The 11,403-nt window shown below is 47.0% G+C and overlaps 1 protein-coding gene across 6 annotated transcripts in view; it reads left to right on the top strand.

Annotated features, from left to right (window-relative positions):
• The first annotated feature begins 4,774 nt into the window (after positions 1–4,774).
• The window catches only part of Ldlrad4 (low density lipoprotein receptor class A domain containing 4), a 433,987-nt gene continuing 427,358 nt past the window's right edge, over positions 4,775–11,403 (top strand). For 3 of the 6 annotated variants that reach the window (XM_070029588.1, XM_070029585.1, XM_070029587.1), the window contains exon 1: positions 5,717–5,936. The gene's annotated coding sequence lies outside the window, so the exon portion shown is untranslated. Of the gene's footprint in view, positions 5,016–5,178; positions 5,212–5,716; positions 5,937–11,403 lie in introns of those variants that run through there. The other 3 variants (XM_070029586.1, XM_070029590.1, XM_070029593.1) reach the window with 3 other exon arrangements.

Genomic DNA, 11,403 nt, shown 5'->3' with positions numbered 1-11,403 from the left:
TCCCTTCCCATCCATGCCCACAAGTTGTACAGTTCATTTTCAACTTAGTGTCTACTGAGTGTCAGTGTTGCATTTGTTTGCCCTTCATCTTTCCATTTCTGTGCCCCTGCTTATCCCTCCAAAGACAGATAAATAATAAGAAAAAGACAAAGAAAAGAAAAAAAACCCTTATTTTCATTTCCTGGAGTTCATTTGATAAATATTGTTTTATATGATCAGAGGCACAGCATTGAGACTTAGTGTCCCTCCCCTAAGAGTATCTTCCTTTGGTCTCACTGTGTGTGACTGTCTTGAGTGTTGTGTAACTTATCATGTCCTGATATATTTTAGATCAAGTTTCCTCATATGAGAGAAAACATGTGTTGTTTGTCTCTCTGAGCGTGACTTACTTCACTTAACATGATTTGTTCTAGGTCCATCCATTTCCATGCAAATGACATAATTCTTTCTAATGGCTGTGTAAAATTCCTTTGTGTACAGATAACATTTTTTTTTGATGCATTCATCTACTACAGGGCAACTGAGCTGTTTCCACACCTTAGTTACTGTGATTAGTGCAGTAGTTACCATGGATGTGCAAGCGTCTTTATGGTATCCTGGCTTGTGATGTTCAGGGTAGATGCCAGAAGTGGTATGGTTGGGTTGTAGGGAAGAGCTATGTTTAGGTTTTTTTTTTTTTTGAGGAAACTCCAGACTGCTGTCCAGAGTGGTTGTACTAGTTTATATTCCCACCAAAAATGCAATAGGTTTTTCCTTTTCCCTCACTTCCCTGCCAACATTTTTTTGTTGTTTGAGTTCATGATGTTGGCCAATTTAACTAGGGTGAGATGGAATCTAAGAATTGTTTCTATTTGCATTTATGGCCAGGGATGTTGAGCATTTCCTCATGTGTTTCTTTGTCATTCTTACCTCTTCTTCTGAGAAGTCTCTCCTTTGCTCCTTTGCCCATTTAGTGATTGGATTATTGGCTTTGGGGGGGGGCGGTTAATTTCTTCAGGTCCTTGTATATTTTGGATCTTAGGCTTTTGTTGGGATGTATTGGTGGTAAAGATCTCCCAGTCTGTTGGCTATCTTCCTGATTTAGCAACTATGTCCTTTGCTGTGCAGAAACTTTTTATTTTGATGTAATCCCATTTGTCAAGTATCTCTCCTATCTGCTGTACCCCTACGCCTGTTTCTAAAAAGTTTTTGCCTATGCCTATGAGTGCCAGTGTTTCTCCTACTCCCTCTTGCAGTAATTTCAAAGTTCCAGATCTGATGTTGAGGTCTTTGATCCAATTTGAGATGACATTAGTGCATGGTGGCAAACAGGAATCCACTTTTAGTTTTCTGCATACTGATGCCCATTTTTTCCAACACCCATTATTGAACAGGCTAACTTTTTCCCACTGTCTATCTTTGGCTCCCTTATCAAATATGAGACAACTATAAGTATATGGTTTTATTTTTGGGCCTTCTAGTCTGTTCCAATGATTTTTTTTTTGTGCCAATGCCAAGCTGTTTTTGTTATTGTAGCTCTGTAGTAGTTCTTGAGGTCTGGGATTGTGATATACCATCAGCTTTGCTTTTTTGGGGGGGAGGCAAGAATTATTATCTCCAGCTTACAGATTGCACAATGAGAAAGAAACATGCCCCTGACATGCTGAGGTACATGGGAAAGATCCTTCTTTCGTGGAGCTGCTCACCCACTTATTCTGGTCCTGGGTATCTCTCTAGACTGGATGTTCTACTTTCCCAGGGCTAAAATTACCCACAATGCAAACTGTCCTATTTTCCTCCTGTTTCTTACTTAAAGTGTACAAAAAGTACGATGGATCATTTTTGAACAGCTTAAAGTTTCATCTAAATGTTATACATGAGATCTAAATAAACAAATTATATCCTGATTTACATTCCTCTTGTAGTCACTTGGGAGTTTCTGAACACTTGCTCATGTGTCTTCTGGTTTGTCTCCTTAGATCATTGACTAGTAATCTTCTATGGACTAAGTAAGGGCAGTGTATAATTGAGATGAAATAAACTGTGATGGATTTATAGTGAAAAGGAATTTTGCTCACTTCCTGCTTCTGGAAACTAAATTTCCATTGATTTCTATCCAAAATAATATTTTATCTCAATACTATTGTCTTGTCTACCCTGATCCTGGTCCTTAGTGGATGTCAGACATTGTTCTCTAATTGGGGAAACAAAATATCCTCTAGATTGAAAGAAACAAAATAACTTGAGCCCGGAGCTTCTGCCTGGGCTCTTGGATCCAGTGATATAGATTGCTGAGGGTCAAGTTGAAGTTAACATGTTGTTATCTGACACACAGAAAACATCTAAAAACTTCCAACTCTCCTGTGTGGGAGGGAAAATATAAACAGTATGGAAAGAATGGAAATCCAGGAGTGTCCTCATAGATATTTTCTAGAAATAGAGAGCTCCAGCTTCTAGTTAAAAATTAAATCCTCAATTTAAAGGAGTTAAATTATATACAACTGAGATAGAACAAGTTGCTTTGTGGTTTTGGAGCTTTGTGGTTTTGGAAATTTTCTTCTTCACTGTCCATGAAAGAGGGTGTGTGTGTGTGTGTGTGTGTGTGTGTGTGTGTGTGTGTGTGTATGTGTGTGTGTGTGTGTGTGTGTGTGTGTGTGTGTGTGTGTGTGTGTGTGTGTACTGGGTCTTGAATTCAGGATTGGTGCTACCCCTTAGCCTTTTCATTCAAGGCTGGCACTATACCACTTGAGCCACAGCTTTATATCTGGCTTTTTGGTGCTTAACTAGACATATGAATTTCATGGGCTTTCCTGCACAGGATGACTTCGAACCTCAATCCTCAGATCTCAGCCTTCTGAATAGCTAGGATTATAGGTATAAGTGACTGTTGCCTGGCTCATTAAGGTTTAAAAGAAAAGGGCATTTTTCTTTCTACCCAGACAGGACAATGTATTAACAACAGGCTATTAGTGTGGTATGCATTTTGTGTATATAAACTATTAACTATATGTTCATCAGATTCAGATAATCTGTATTAGGCACTAATCAACTCATTGATCCTTAAAAAAAGTTTGTCCAAAGAAGATTCATAGTTCCTCAGATGCTTTTTGATTAGGCAGGACCTGGATATGCTTACCCCAAACCCATACAGTGCCCTGCAGGCATCAGCAGAAGCTTGTTGCTGGGCTAGGCTGAAGTCAAGTGATGTGGAAGCTGCTGTAGATAGGTGGCAGTGTGGTGTGCTGCTGGTTCAGCACCAGCTTTAGATATAGCCCTTTAGCAGTGTTAAACCAATCTCTTTGTGGTCTGGGGACAAATCACTAAATCTTTCATAGCCTCAACTTTCTTACCTGTAATAGCTTGAGTTGAGGATTAAATAATGCATGGAAAATGCTTAGTGCACTGTTCTCAATTATGGTAGCTTTTAGATATCACATATGAGCACTGATCTAATGCAACGATGATCATTATGGTAGTCGAGTAGAATCGAAAATTTAAGAACAAACGAATAAAGCCAACATTCCACTAAGAAGTTCTGGAAAAGTCACAAGATTATTTTTTTCTTGATATTATGAAAGGGATATAATGGGGGAAAAGCAGAAAATTGTTATCCCTTTTAAGAATCTGCATCCGTGTTAAACTCAGCCTGAACACTCAGGTTAGTGTATTTTGTTAGTCTGCAAGAGGTTAATTTTGGCCGAGGGGAACTCTAATTTTGGCTACTGTAATAAGAATGGGTTAATATACTGACAGGCTTGTATAACAGTTTCCTACCACACAAGAATGGGCCGATCAGTGTCAATGCCAGAATATCTGAAGAACAAAACAACATTCTGTCTGCATTCAAGTGGAGGTCAAGTTTTGGTCTTTCAGAACAAAGGTCCTTCAAGGACAAAGGGTCATAGATCAAAGAGAAGGAATCCATCTGAACTCCCAGCCTGGAGCCATTTACCCTAAAGAGGGTAAATATAGTGCCAAAGAGCTTCCAGCCTCAGGGATCTTCCCAGAGGACCAACCAGTCCTACTAAGTGTCCTGTGAGCCTAATGTGTGTCTCCAAACTGGTGTCAAGTTCTGCGACCAGCGAGCAAAATGGACCTGCGGGACAATAGGTAGCTTGGGTACTCGCGTCTCTTCTCTCAAGAGCACCTCTGGCATGTGGGCGGCGAGACGACTCTAGTGGCCGCCGCTGCCCAGGGACTGTCTGCCCGGCTTGGAGTTCCCTGCCCAGCCGGTGGCGGGCGCGCAACCTGGGAGCTGTGGTGCCTGGGCAGGCGAGCGGCAGGCGCCCTGCAGCGCCTGGTCCCGCGGCCTCCTCTCGGTGCGCACCCCCTTCCCGCAACACAGCCTGCTGGGGGTCGGTGCGCGCACCACGGGGTCTGGGCGGGGCCCTCCTCCTCCTCCCCCCCCCGCCACGGCGCCCCCCGCCCCCGCGGCCTGGCTGCGCGCCGGGTCCCCGCCGCAGAGCGGGGAGGAGGGAGGGGAGGCTGGAGGAGTTGGAGACAGACACAGCCTCGGCGCGCACAGTTACGGCTGGAGACAGACGGCGGTGGCGGCGGGAGGAGGGACATCTCCTCGGGCGACGAGAGGCGGGACACCTCCCTGGTGGCCCAGCACCGTCTCCCCTCGACTCCTGTCCCTAGGCTGCGCACCGGCCGGGCGGGACAGGCAGGGGAGTGCGGCCGGCCCTGCCCGCCCCGCGCGCCGCCGTTGCCGCGGCTGCCGCCGCCGCCGCCGCCGCGGCCGGCCGGGGATCCCCTGCGAGCCGGGGAGGAGCCGCCGCCGCCGCCAGACAGACTGCGAGTCCCTGGGAAAGTGAAAGGGAGGCGGGGAGCGCGGGGGAGGCCCCGGCGTAAGGTCCCCGGCTCTTAAAGAGGCCTGGCGCGCCACGCCGCGCTCCCCGCCAGCCCGCTGCGCGCCCCCCGCCGCGGCGGCCCCGCCACTCGCGCCCCTCCCCCGCAGCCGGCGGGGCCGGGCGGCCTGGAGAGCCGCACCGCGGGCGGCCCCACCCCCGCCTCCGCTCCGAGGGCGGCCGCAGGTGAGTGCCGACAGCTGCGGCAGCTGCGGTCGCCGTGACTGGCCCGAGTTCACCTCTGCGCCGGGGCGGGAGGACGGCGGCGGCGGGGGCCGGGACTGGACGCTCCAGGAAGGGGGCGTCCGCAAGCCTGCGCCTTACACTGGGGGAGCCGCTGCCCTCCCCGCCCCGGCGCGTCCCCCGTAGACCAGTGCGCCAGGTTGGTGAGGCTGTGTCAACCGGGGGCGGCTTGGCGGGCAGCCGGGACGCTTGCCCCTCCTGGGGAGTTCGGCCAGAAGAACCCTGTCGACTCCCTACCCGGCGTTTTCCAGTGTCCCGCGGTGGCAGGACTTGATCCTGAACCGCCCGGGAGGCCAGGATGGGCGCGGGGGTGGCTGCCCCAAGTGTCTGGACTCCCTTAGGCCTCTGGGGCGAGCGTCTGCAGGCAGGGGGACCAGAGGTCAGCAGGAAGCGGGAAGAATGTGCAGGAGCTTTCTGGGGAGTCTGCGGGCAGGCAGGGGGCGGGGGCGGGCCGGACCCCTCACCCCGCGGCCCGCGGCCCCTTGCCCTGCATCCTGCGCCCCAGCCTTCAGGCTCCTCAGATGCCCAGCCCCTTGGACCCGCCTCACCCGGCGTCTCCCCGGGTCCCCCCGCGCGCACTGACGTCGGTCGCCGGCGGCCCGGAGCTCTTGGCTTTGAGTGGGAAGTCGATTGTGTCGGGCGGCTGCTTTTACACTTAGGCTGGGGCTCCGAGGCTGGGAGGAAGCAGGCGTGTGTTGACTGTCTCGATGACCCTCGTCGTGGAATAAACAGGAAGCGGAGGAGCACCCAGCCGGGCCCCGCACTTGCCTTTGTTGGGGGCTCTGCCCTCCACAGCCTTGAGGAAGCGTCCCCAGGACCCCTGCCCGGTGCGCCAGCCCCAGGGGCTGGGGGTGCACTCTGTGGGTAAGCTGAGAAAGACCTTAGGCTCTGTTTTAATTAATTCGCTGTAGTGGCAGAGAGGGGTTTTGTTTGTCTTTAAACTTTGCTTTTTTTTTTTTTTCTAATGGGAAGAGGAGGAGGCTTCTTGGTGAGGCTGAGATTTCCAGGATCCTAGGGGCGCGCGATGGGTGGGCGGCACCGGGAGAAGGCGCAGCCCTCGCGTTGGTTACCTGGAGAGGCATCGCCTTGGCCAGTTAGGACAGCGAGAAACTCGTTGGAACAAGTGGGGCTGTCGAGCATCTGCCCAGACATAGGGGGATTGCCGAATGTCAACGGCCACATAAACTAGTGCAAGTTTTTTTTTTTTCCACGAAGAATCTTTTAATGAGCTAGAATTGAATAATTTTGATTTGCTTTGCTTTTCCTCCATTCCCGTCCCCCTCCACTCTCTTTCTAATTATTTTGGCATCTTTGCATCCCTGAACTAAGCGTTTAGAGCTGCTTTTGTAGTGTTTATTACAATGATGATGAATACTTATAGGTGACCTACTATGTGCTAGGCATTGTGGGATGTGAAGTGAGATGTTGAGACGGTGAGATCAGGTCCTGGGGTTGGGGTTGTAGCTGAGTGGAGGAGTGCTTGTGTAGCTTGCTGTAAGCTCTGGGTTTGGGCTCCAGCACTGAACACACACACACACCCCAAGGAGAGTGCTGTGCTGGCATGGAGGCCAGGCACGTTCCCTTTAACGCAGCCTTTTCTACTAGTTTAATCAGCCTCCAGTTCCCATCCTCCTGTCTGTAGCTCTCCTAGAGCTTTGGGACCATGCATTGATTTACTGGGAAGGGTTTGTGAAGTCTACCTGGAGAGACTGCTTGTGCATCAAGTCAGGCTTGCAGTTAGTATAGCAGTGGTTAGTCTTTTCTAGGGTTTAAATTGAGTTTTCTGTTAACCTGCAAATCTGCCTTTGTACTCTATACAGTTCTCTTGGTACACATGCAAATCTTTGTGTTTAGTAAAGGATTATAGTGTCAAATTGAGTCATTACACGGACAATGAGTAGATCTGAATATTACATACTTTTATTGAATTAAAACGTTTGAATTCCATCATCCCTGTGAAATGTCATATGATGGCCCTTGGAAAGCAGTGCTTCTTAAAATGGGGCAAATTCCTCATGATCTTTGAAAGCTTAATTCTTTTAAGAGCTTCAGTTTGCAATTGGCATTGAACATACTGTTAGGAATTAGGTCCAGGACTGTAAATACCAATAAGAGATCTGCTGTAATGTAATTGTAGCTACCTTCCTCCCTTGTTTTAAAAGACCTCTCTAATTTCTTAATATTCTGCTGTTACCCTTGGAAGAATCTGCCGTTCTTGGCCATGGTTCTACTTGGTGTAGACTTGTATTTATGTTGGAGAAGATTCTTGCCGGCAGGTTTTTCGGGCTGTCTCTTGAATCCTCTTGGGGGTTTGGTTTGTATGACCACAACCCTGCAGTGGAACCCAGCCAGTGCCAGCTGCTTATTAAGAGATTTCGTGCCAATTTGTTGGCATGTCATTTGAGATTCAACAGTGCTTTCCCCACCCTCCCCCACTAGAATATATACATACATAGGCAAATATTTATTTCCCCCCCAACTGCTGACAGTGTTCTAAGAATAGTTTTCTTGCCTGGCATGCTGAGTGCAAGGACTGTCTGCAGAGGTGTTTACAGTTTGGGACTGTGCTGTAGTCTTGGTTGACTTAGCCTGGCAGAGCAGTCTTGCAGCAGCTCATGGGGCACTGTTTCTTATCTGGGCTGCTGGAGGAGGCAGTTCCCAGTCTGACAGGAACTCTAGGGAGGGAAGAGTAACTTTTTGCTCCCTATGAGGATTCTCTGGCTGAACCCTTGTGCATGTATCACAAATAAAAAGTTACTTTGTGGTGGTACACAGGGGTATTGCTCTATGTCATCAGGTGAAGCCAAAACTACCAGCTCTGAGAAGGATATTTGTAATTGCATACTGGTCAGATCTTTCTGGCAGTCCTGATCATATCTCTTCTTTTCTTTCTTCCAAATCTAGGTTTGTGGAGTCTCTATTGATGTGTGTCTCATTTCCTTTGGGATGAGAGTTAATACAGAAAACAAAACTCAAAAAACAAGAGCTGTGAAAGCAAGGCATTCCATTTTAATATGCAAAAACTTCCATGTAATATAAATCATGTGGGTGAATGGATATTACATGCTCATTGTTATGTGACCCATCCTAAGCTATGCATCCTAAATTCCTCTTTTTATCTTTTATTTTCTTTCTCTCTCTATCTTTCCCTCTCTTCTCATTCCTCCTTCCTTAGTTCCTTCCTTTTATAGGACCCAGAAACCATTATTCTCTGATGTCAAAGCAACTTTCTGTTATCAGGGGCTGAACACAGCCCCTGTTACTCAGGAGTTATATATTTTTTTAAAATTACTAATTATTATAAAAGTGAAGTACAGAGAGGTTACAGTTGCATAAGTCAGCGTATTGTACATTTCTTTGTGGACAATGTCACCCCTTTCCTTGCTCTCTCCCAGTTTTCCCTTCCCATTCCACTCTAAGTTGTATAGTTCATTTTCAACATAGTGTCCAGTGAAGGAGATATGTCTTGATCTATATTATGGGTATTCAGGGGAAATTGATCTTAAGTTTAAAAATAGGAATAAAGCACTAGTATCATGCCTGTAATCCTAGCAACTCAAGAGGCTGAGATCTGAGGACTGGGGTTCAAAGCCAGCCTGGGTAGGAAAGTCTGTGATACTTGGAAAAAGCCAGAAATGGTGCTTTGGCTCATGTGGTAGAGTGCTAGCCATGAGCAAAAGAAGCTCAGGGATGATACGGTTCAATCCCCAGAACTGACACTCAAAAAATAAAATAAGCCTGGTGCAGGTGGTTCACACCTGTAATCCTAGGTACTCAGGAGGCTTAGATCTGAGGATTGCAGTTCAAAGCCAGCCTGGCAAGAAAGTCCATGAGACTCTTATCTCTAATAAACTACCACAAAGAACGGAAGTGGTGCTGTGGCTCAAGTGGTAGAGCACTAACCCTGAGCTGAAGAGCTGAGGGACAGCACCCAGTGTTCAAGCCCCCACCAACAAAAATAAAAATAAAAAATAATGTAAAGGAATGTAAAAAAGGAATGTAAAGATTCTGCCTACTATTTGAAAATTTAGATCATAGGACCTGCCACTGTGGGGAAGACTTTTTTGTGTGTGGCATTGTTTGCTTCATTGATTAGACAAATAAGAGATATGAACAAGTACCTTACTGTGTCTTGCTATAGCAATTGGGTTCAAATGTCCAATTAATGTCATTTTTTCCTATTTCACAGGAAGATTTGAAAATGTCTGTTGTCACATATCCATGTGACTTCAGTATGGATTGCTTTTCTTTGAATTCTGACTAAAAATGGTACTTTGGCCTTTTAAGCTGTTTTTGTGGGGACTTTTCTTTCCTTCAAGCTTGTTTTCCAGCTAGGTCTTGGAAATTACGAAGAACATAGCTATAATTTCTCCTTGATTGGCAGCTGAGAGCTTTCCCGGACAAAAATAAGGCTGTACTGTGCCAAATGGTTGACTTTTCTAGAATAAAAACTCCAAAGGGTATGCAGAAAGTCCTCTGGTTAATATATTGGCATTCCCAGAACCCACTAAAACTCCGGCAGCCTGCCAGGCTCCACTTAATGAGGATGCAGAGTGTCTGGCTCAAATCCCCATGTGCAGAAGGGGGTGGGGGCTGGATGTCCACACCCTTTATTAATTTTTAATGACCGTACTTTTGTTTTGCAGATTTTGCTCCAATACCTCAGGACCCTCACAACTGACCCCCCCCCACCTCATTATCCCCCACCCATCCTTGTCATTTATTTACTTGTGTGTTTGGCTTTGGCAGAATGTGGAGATGGTCAGGGTGAAGAATACTGCTGAAGGATCATTTCTGTTTGCATGGGTTTTGTTGTGAATATTTTTTTCCTTTTGGAAAAGAAAGAGAACAAGAACAGAAAAGATTACAACTTTTTTTTTTAAGTGATGCTTTATTGTCTACTGGAAAAAAGAAGCATTTACAAAACTTTAAGTTTGTCAGACAGTTTATATGACAGTGCAAGTTGGTGCTTGCCAAGCTCCAGACAGATTGTTAATGTTACATGACAGGGATAAATAAATTACTGCTGTCTGCAACACACTTGCACTACAATTGTACTGTGCAGCCCTGCTGGCTGGGTGCTGCTCACTGGGCCTGGTGGATGTACAGCTGCATGGAAAACCTTTGCCTGCTGCCTAGAATGCTGGGACTTGGTTTGGAAATGAAAAGGGTGTGTCTCTTGCTTTTATTTTTGGCTGCGCTGCAGGGCAGCAGAATCCACGTTGCAAGTCTGTCTTTTTACCCCTTTGGCTGCCCTTGGTTCCCTCTTTCTGGTCCTCTGGTCCACACCCACATTCTTCCCCTGCACTAGGGAGTAAGGCACTCAGTCTACTTTCCCAGGAAACCTAAACTTTGTTCTTAGTTGTTAAGAGGACTACGGTGTCCCACAGCCAAGTTCCAAGCTGTTTACAGTTGTGTCCTTTCTGCAGGTGCAGACAGTGAGAACAAATTGTCTGCACTAGATAAGTGTGTACTGATTGGGGAGGGGGCTGGGTGGCACTCCTTGGGCACAATGTACTTTCATTGTGGGTAATTTGGAGACTCAGCTGGCAGAGTGACAGGTGTAATGAAGTTAATGGTCTTGCTCTAGTTGTTAGCGGACACACTGCTCATATTACAAAGCTACCTCATATGTGGGCTCCTGCCAAATGATTTGTTCTTCCCTTTGCAAACAGGACTCTGGGCCTGGCCTATTTGTGTGACATTAAGGTCAGGAACTGGGTGGCTAGAGTCCTATGGAGTAATATGCATGTGCCCTTACCCACTCTGTTCCTAAAGTACCCTGAAGTCTCAGAGTGTCTTGTTTGACTTTGAAGTCTCTTGCTTGACTTTCCTCTGAAGGGTATGGTGAGGACCCTCTGGGTGTGTATGGGCTTCCTGCCTCTGTAGTTCCTATGTGACTCCTGGCCACTATTTTCCAGAAATGGGCTAGGTCCATAGCTCCTGGTGTAGGCATAGTCAGGTATTGCTCCCATTGTCTGTGGCCCCAGGGCCAGCAAACTGTGCATAGAGTTGGAGTGGGAATTTCCATAGTAAAATCCCACTGTTTTGTCAGAAGACAAGAGCTGGAGGGCCAGCAGGCCCCTTTCTGAATGTGTGGCACTCGGGTCACAGTAATAATAGTGGTTCTAAGCACTTTGCTGTGTTTGTCCTGTGCCAGGCTCTGTTCTTAATGCTACATGTTTATTAACTAATCCTCACAGCAGCTCTCTTATAGACATAGCTGCCATCCTCTCTGTACAGATATGAGTCAGAACTAAGAGTGGAATCGCGTCTTGCCTTTGCCATCTAGTTCCAGCATCTGGCTTTGACTCTGGAACTACATGATGAA

The sequence above is a fragment of the Dipodomys merriami genome, unplaced genomic scaffold (genome assembly GCF_024711535.1).
Source record: "Dipodomys merriami isolate MVZ:Mamm:240054 unplaced genomic scaffold, mDipMer1.0.p SCAF_2, whole genome shotgun sequence".
NCBI lineage: Eukaryota > Metazoa > Chordata > Mammalia > Rodentia > Heteromyidae > Dipodomys > Dipodomys merriami.
The sequence above is the reverse complement of the archived record's forward strand: the minus strand, read 5'-3'. Positions and strand labels throughout refer to the sequence as shown.